The sequence below is a fragment of the Cynoglossus semilaevis genome, chromosome 2 (genome assembly GCF_000523025.1).
Source record: "Cynoglossus semilaevis isolate Cse_v1.0 chromosome 2, Cse_v1.0, whole genome shotgun sequence".
NCBI classification, from domain to species: domain Eukaryota; kingdom Metazoa; phylum Chordata; class Actinopteri; order Pleuronectiformes; family Cynoglossidae; genus Cynoglossus; species Cynoglossus semilaevis.
The window spans coordinates 9,108,147-9,116,168 of record NC_024308.1 but is presented as its reverse complement, the minus strand read 5'-3'; the positions used below and the strand labels follow the sequence as shown (position 1 = coordinate 9,116,168).

The 8,022-nt window shown below is 41.6% G+C and overlaps 1 long non-coding RNA gene across 1 annotated transcript; it reads right to left on the bottom strand.

Annotated features, from left to right (window-relative positions):
- Nucleotides 1-737: 737 nt before the first annotated feature.
- On the bottom strand, nucleotides 738-4,855 carry LOC103397468 (uncharacterized). The gene is made up of 3 exons (XR_523449.3): nucleotides 4,519-4,855; nucleotides 3,678-3,907; nucleotides 738-2,198 (listed from the first exon to the last, which is right to left on the bottom strand). It is a non-coding gene; the product is annotated as an uncharacterized LOC103397468 (long non-coding RNA).
- Nucleotides 4,856-8,022: the final 3,167 nt, after the last annotated feature.

Genomic DNA, 8,022 nt, shown 5'->3' with positions numbered 1-8,022 from the left:
GCTACAGGAAAATACTTTCCGTCTGACGACACCCGGAGGACATTCACCGCCGTAAGTCTATCCCAGCAACTACAGGAACGGGGTTGGAGCGCGTTGTGTTCATCAGAATCAAACTGTTCTCCAATGATGATCCAGTTCAACATCCACACACTTGGTTTAGTTTTTTCATCGTCATCAAAAACTAAAAATAAAAGGAGTCCCTCAATAACTCCACAATGGAGATATTTACAGTGTGAGTGTTTGTAACCAACACAGGCTGCCACTAGGGAGGCGCCACTAGGGATATGTGGTTCCTCTGGGAAGCAAACCCAGGACTCTCTGCTCTAGAGGCAGGAGTGTTAACCGCTGCACTATGGACTCACCAAAGTTCTGATAAGGAGTTCAAAGGTCACATGATGTACAACATTTAGACCATTTCTGTGGTTGTTAAAGGAAAAGTTGTTTGTTATTTTCAAATATCACTTATAAAATTTTACTTTTTTTATTTTTAAATAACTGTTTAATTGAAGCACATGAACAGCTGCATCGCTGTCATTGTTACTGTATGGCCTAAAATTAACAGGAAAATCTGTTGTTTTTTTTGTTTTTTTTAACATACTTGTGCAGTAGAATGTACCAGGATCAGTGTTGTTCCAAAGGCCTGGCAGATGTTTCACCTCAGACTAGTTTCAAGGAAGTTCTTGCCTCAGACTGAGTCAGCTCTGCTCCAGGTCCCTGCAAAAAAAAAAAAAAAAAAAAATAGAATCACTACAAATGTCCAAGGTGCCAACAGCTTTACAGCATGTGTGATTTGGCACAGAGTGACGGTGGCAGACGAGTGGACGAGTGCAAAATATTAAAGGCAGGGATTCAACAGACCTGTATCAGAATCAGGGTTTACTGCCAGGAGCACCAACACGTATAATGAATATTACTCTGTGAGTATATAATGTTAGACAAAATACTTCAATGAAAAATACTATATACGTTATACAGACAAAAGGTGTAAATAAGGTGCCCAGGGCTGGTTAACATGGCTCACTGTATTGTGGGTAAGATAATATTCTGTTTTTAATGTGAGGGGCGGGGGCCAGGGGTGGTACACTGTTCATGATACTGCAGTTCTAAACCATGTCTCTACTTCTTCTGTGTAACTGGGAACCAGACAGACTTCTGACATTTCAGTGCCTAGCCTGAAATGCATCTCCGATCTCATCAGCGGGGGGCGACGTTTTTCAACACTCGACATAAACTCTGACCTAAAGTTTACAAAGGACGACTAACCACCGTACATGCCAAAGAGATCCAGGTAATGTTTCAATTTTTGAATGGGAAAGTCAACTTTTTTTTCTATTTTTTTCTCATTTCTTTTGCTTTGACCCTGGCTGTGGCAGCCGGCCACACTACAATGTGCAGAAGCAGAAGACTCTAAAGGTAACATCACAAAGACGAACCACCAAAGTTCAGCTTCTCTTTAAAGAAGCTCAGGGAATTCCACTGACAGCAGAGAGGAACCGTCCTGACTGGTTAGTACCTGCTGTGACACAGGGTTCACAGAGGCACCAGTCAGGAGGGCCTGACGCTGCCTCCTAGAGGAGACTGAGCAGGTGCTGAACACTGCAGCAGCAGGGAGGAAGGACTAGGAGACAGGAAGTGTCAAAGACACCTGACAGTCTCAGTTCAACAGAACTGTACCACGTCTTACCCTAGCACAAAGTTCCACCATCGATAACAGATGTTTGTGAATCAAACCGTCTGGAAAAACAAGGCCAGTTTCAAGACTTTAAGACAACGAAGAACACGACAGTGTCACATTAAATATTCATATAATACTTTTACATGTCACTTTTATAGCATATCATGGATTTTTCACATCATAAAAATACATTTTCATATTAGAAAAAGCAGTTCTCCGCTGTCACTGCTTCAGTCAGTCCTCCATGAACAGCCGTGTGAAACGGACTAAAGTTTTAGAAGTGACGTATCAGTAAATGCTGAAAGTTTTTCTGCCACAAAACTTCCTTCACTGCACGTGCCGACCGCCGCACACAGGCACAAACATAAGCTGCGAACGCCGTACGTGAAGGACACCCGGGGGGGGACGAGGAGTCGGTGAGACTTCAATTATTCGGCCGGTGAATGAGCTGAATCCTGCACACGCTGCACATTCACTGCCTTCTGTTTGGACCAAACGGTGAGGGAGGGTTGAATTCCAGACACTATTACAGTCAAACACACAGGAGAATAAAGATATATTTAGCCTCTCTCTTCAGGTTCTGCAATCTTCATGCTAAAAGGCTCTCCAGGGAGCTATTAGCTGTGTAAAGCCAAGGACACCTGAATGTCAGTGTTTGCTTAAGAAAGTAGTAACGAGAAGCTGCCGGTGCCAGTCTGACAGAACAGTTCTTCAACATGACCGGGTCGCTCTGCTGAGCCAGGAGGCAGGAATAACAATAACACAAGTTTGTATTTCTGCATTCTGTTAATACATGTATGGAAATCTATATGATCAGTCTCCAACACACAGCACAGGGCTCCACAGTTCTACAAGAACACACAGTTTAATGATGCAGGCCTCCCCCAGAGCGCCCATTCACAGTGTTCCTCATCAATGCTTTCTGCTGAAACCTACGATTTGCAATATGTAGCTAATGAGCTATTCAGCGCTCAGAATGATTCCCATTCTGGCCATAATTGTATAGGGATTCCTGGTGCGTGTGAGTGTGTGTGTGTGTGAGGAGGGGTGGGGGACTGTCTCTGGATATGTACTAGCATCTGGGCATTGATGCGAGTGTCTAGTTGCCATCTGTGCGTTCAGCAGCGTTTGTATTGACACACAGGAAAAACAAAAAGAAGAGAAAAAACCACTCATCAGGAAGAGAAGAAGAAGAGTAGAACAGATTTACCTTTCTGCAGTGAATCACTGTAGTAACAAATCAGAGTAGAGCAGGAGAGGACAGCACTTTATCAGTGTCCACATATAACATGTGTCAAACTCAGGCCCGGGGGCCAAATCTGGCCCGCAGTGTAATTATATTTGGCCCACGAGATCATATCAAACGTGTACTACAGTTGGCCCACCAGTATATGGGCTGTATATACTGGCAGGATTTGTAGTATTATAGTGGTGTATGTGCTACGTTATAGCAGAAACATTTATGTTATAGCACATACATTTTAGGCTACAGATAAAGAGACATAATAAGCAACAACTACCACTGATGTGTGTTTCATTTCCAGTTTAATTTGTCATGTGTTTATAATATTAACCTTTGGTTGTTCCAGATTCAATGTTTACACAAAACTACAGTTTGTTTCTATATGAACAAACTCTACATTACAGATCTGGAGAGATGGATATCAAGTTTGGCCCACAACTTGGTCACAGTTTTTAATTTGGACCAGTGTGGATTTGAGTTTGACACCCTGACGTACTGTGGGCGGGGCCAGAGAAGGTGGCGAGAGGAAACATTACTGTCAATAATTGACTTCCTGTTTCCAACAGTGGGACGACGAGTCTCCCAACAGTGTTGGGCAATATTTACAGGATTGGCAAACAGCAGTGGGATTTGACACTGTGACAATCATACAGTATGTACACACACACACACGCAACATCATTTACAGTAGGTAAACAGGACACACAAACAGAAGCCAGAGAACTACACACACACTCACACACACTCACACACACACACCTCTCCATTCCAGCACAGCTCCTCAGCCTCAGCAGTGTTGACTGACACACTCCTCTTCAGACTCGGCGTTCACGCTGCGTCGGCTCAGCGTGGAGGCCACTTATCCTTAAAACCCCATACGGAGCGTCCCTGTGAGCTCTGGGCCAACCACGTGCACACGCCAGCACGTGCACATTCCTCCAGTCCACGGTACACAGCTGCTGGACTATCACATGGACACGGAGTGGAGCCTGGGAGGACAAGAAGACAAGAACACTACGGGTTTTTGATGGGATGGGTTTGGGGTTTTAAAATCACTTCTCATGAATTAATGATCTTTATATTTACTCTGAACTGTTGGTTTCACACCTGGATGTTTGTATTTCTGTCTTTTCTCTTGTTACCTTTGATTTTTATTATCTCTAATGTCCAATATTGTTTTCTTGTTGTTTATCTTTCATTTCCAGAAGCATCAGACTCATAACATTTCTTTGTGTAAGTCACATCATACGATGACTTTCAACACTAGACTATCATAATTTAATATCCTGAGAGTTGAGATTAGGATCTATAAGAAAGAATTTAAAAAACAATTAAGTGAATTTAAGTTTCCTGGTTAGTAATATGAATTTATTTCCTATTTTTTTAATTTGTGCAAAATAAAGCTGTATGTAACACCATATGACCAACAGGTTCCACTGAGAGCCAGTGACCTGATTCAGTTAGCAGAGGATCAGTGGCTGCTGATGTCAGCACTCTGGACATCCATCAACCTGGACAGTGTTATGCAGCAGAGGGAGAGGGAAACAGGAAGGAGATGATGACATAGAGGAGAGAACAGGAAAGAGTTTAGTGAACTCACCGAGACCAAGGACCAGGCAGGAACACAGGAGATAAGAACAGGAGAACTGTAGTCAAAGAGAACAAAGAGTGGGTGAAGGAGAGGAGAGGGGTGTTCAAACCCAGGACACCAGGTGAGGCCAGTCAGACTGATGAACACCAGGTGGCACCAGGTGAAACTAATTAAGTGACAGACAGACTGCACAGATAGAAGAGGAGATTCACCACAGTGTAGCAAGGGCAAAATCCAGGGGGGAGCTGGGGCAAATATCTTCATAAAATCTACCCCTGTAACACACACACCCACACACTCACACACTCACACACACACTGTGGCATTTTACTTCCAAAAGCTCAGGAAGCTCAGACTGTCACCGGTTTTGATGTGTATGATGAAATTATAGTCTGACTGGTTCTCTCATACCGTGTCCCACCACCTTGTCATGAACCGTCCAGGTCGTGACCCCTGACGGCAGGGATCGATTCCAGCTCCCACCTTGACCCTGGACAGAAAAAAGACCCCTGGAGATTAAACAACGATCGTCGTCAGGTCGTGGAACAGAAATGTCCCAAACACAGTGATCGTTATTTCTTTAGAATAGTTTGTCTGCAAAACACACACACAAAAAATCACTGTTATTTCAGTTCCTAACTCAGACTTGTTTTAATTAATTTATTGATTTATTTACTTGATGTTTGGCTTAAAAGTTACTACTTGTAGAAATGTTATGATTTTATACATACTGTATACTAATGCAAATACGTTATTGTTTTCATTCATATTCATTCATAATCATATAGTTTTAAATGTACCATATACTGTAGTTCTATATGTAGTGTATAACAGTAGTGTACAATATGTATGTTGACTGTATGACACGTATACAATATATAAAAGTTGTGTTACATATTGTTTTAAACATGCAGTACAGTTTTACTTCACTGGGAGCTTCCTGTATGAACGGCAAATACTGCAGAAAAAAGAGTGAAAGAAGTCACACTCTGAATGGTGAGTGCAAAGGAAGAGATAAAAGCAGGAGGGGAGGGGGTCCGGGATGGGGGGGTGCTTGTGTCTGATCAGTCAGGTGAGGAGTATTGAACATCGGCTGCTCCCTGTGTACGTTAATAACCAAACACCCTTGGTTGGTATTGATTCAAGAATCTCATTCTCATCTGTCCTTCGATGGGTCCCTTCATCACTCTGGCAAACACACCAACAGGGAGCACCATCCCTCACACACACACATACACACACACACACACACACACACACACACACCCTCGCCTTTACCCTTCACGGATCAGCCTTTTCTTTCTCTAACCGTGTCAAATAAACCCAGACTGACTGATGAGCACTGGGTCAACTGGAGGAATTTAAATGGTCTCTTCATCATATCAATAGACCCATTGATTCAAGCACAGTAAAAATGTGTACTGTATTAGTGAAGTGTAGTATTGGTGTGTAGATTTGTTTGTACTGTGGCTTCACTGAGCTGTGAGACTGAACTCAGCCCAGTGATGTTATCTACCTGTTATCTAACAGACCACAGCCACCAAAATGAAAATGGGTTCCATGTATTGTGAGGTAATAACCTAAATGAAATTCTCTTTCTCTCTCGCTCGCTCTCTCTCTCTCCTTTGGCCCCCGGCCATTTATTTGCCTCTGTCTAATTATTCATTAGTGAACACAGATGAACAACAGATTTACCGGAGCAGCCTCATCTCTACGGTCTCCTCCTTCACACATTTCCGTCGTTTGTCTTTCACCGAGGCCAAACACTTCAGGTCCATTGTTTTGTTTCACTGATTGGCTGCTGCCGTTGCTTTGTGCAGAAACATTGGCAGTGCTGCTGCCGCGACGCTATAGTTTGCATTTCCTGCAAGTCGCCAGCAGAGGACACTACACGAAAGAAAATAAAAGATAATATGGATGTTGTGCACTGCCATTTAAAATGCATTATTGCTTCATCTTAAGAATGTTCAACAGGTGATGAGTTGTTGATAATGCGTGGTTTAAAAAAACATTAAATAGTAGTGCAATCTTTGAAGATGTATGGTTTATTTTAAGAATTTTACAAAAAAAACCTGACTTAATTCTCCTTAATTAACATAGATCCTCTATTGGACAGAATTGGAACGGCTTTTGAAGGGGGCGATGGAAGGGGGATGTTTTTTGTTTTGTTTGGTGGGTTTTGGCAGCGTTGTAGGTAGTAGATGTATTTGTTAGACAGGCCTACCATCTAGTGGTGCTGTCTTTGCCACACACGTCCTTCAAAAGAATAAAATCATTGTTGGTGAACTAATAACCTAAACTATAAAAAAAAGTGTTGGTTGATGGATGGATGGATGGATGGATGGATGGATGGGAATATAAAATATGGCATTCTGGGTTTTGTAAACAGCAGCTTCAGTTCAGTTCTTCAGACAACACAAGAGTAACAACAACAACATTATAAACAAGTGCCTTACATTGACACATAAAGGTGCTGTTCATTAATTCAAACTACTAAGAGTCATGTTTGTGTCGAGTCACGTGATGAGACAGACTCACAGCCAGAAGACATCAGTCATGGTGGTCACCCTGGTCAGGTCACTGGTCACTGGCTGCTGCAATAGAAGAACAGATAGATTCACACCAAGGTTGATTTAGAGTGAACAGTTAACCAAAGTCCACCTGAAAACAAATAGAGCTATAAATTATGATGAAGGAATTACTAAAACACGGAGTTACATTGGCGTTAGAGTAAATAAAATGTACTGACATAAACTGGCCGGCAGATGGCAGCCGTGTCATTTAGGAAAACCATTGTGCTTTGACAGCAGCAAATGTTCTGAATACTGGGAGCATCAGCAGCAAATACTGTTCATTCATTTATTTATTTATTTATACATACTAAACATCGGCACGTATTTTACTTTTACGTAAACACATTGTTTGATTTGATTTTTATACACTAATTTTCTTATCTGGATATAAAAGACCGCAGTCAAAGTGTATGGATTATAACGCTTGGGTTTTTTTTCCTTTTCTGCTGGTATTTGGATGGATGGACAGATATCTGGAACTCATTTCTCCTTTATTAGCAGATCTAAACTGACAAAGACATCAAGATAATCTGATGACAACATGTCATGACAGACAGGGCTGTGCCAAGGCCGCTTAGTGTGTGTTCTGGAGGTGAAAACAACCAGATCTAATAGTGTGTTTCCCATTCACACTTTTACGTCACAGTCAGCGTGGCCTGGTTCATATATATAAGATAAATATTTTATATTCGATTTTTTTAAAGAAAATAAATAACTAAAAATTCTGGACCTTTGTTTTTGAAGGACATAAATGTTCCATTCAATTTTGGCACTTGAAAAAAAAAGAAACTTTATGAAATATTGTTTCACCAATACAATCGGATCACGTCTAATCGGCTGTGTCTCATCTAAATTATTATTATTATTTATCTGTTATAAGATTCCTGGAATAGTTTCATCCATCGCCTAACCCTTAATAAAGACAGTTAAAATGGGTGAG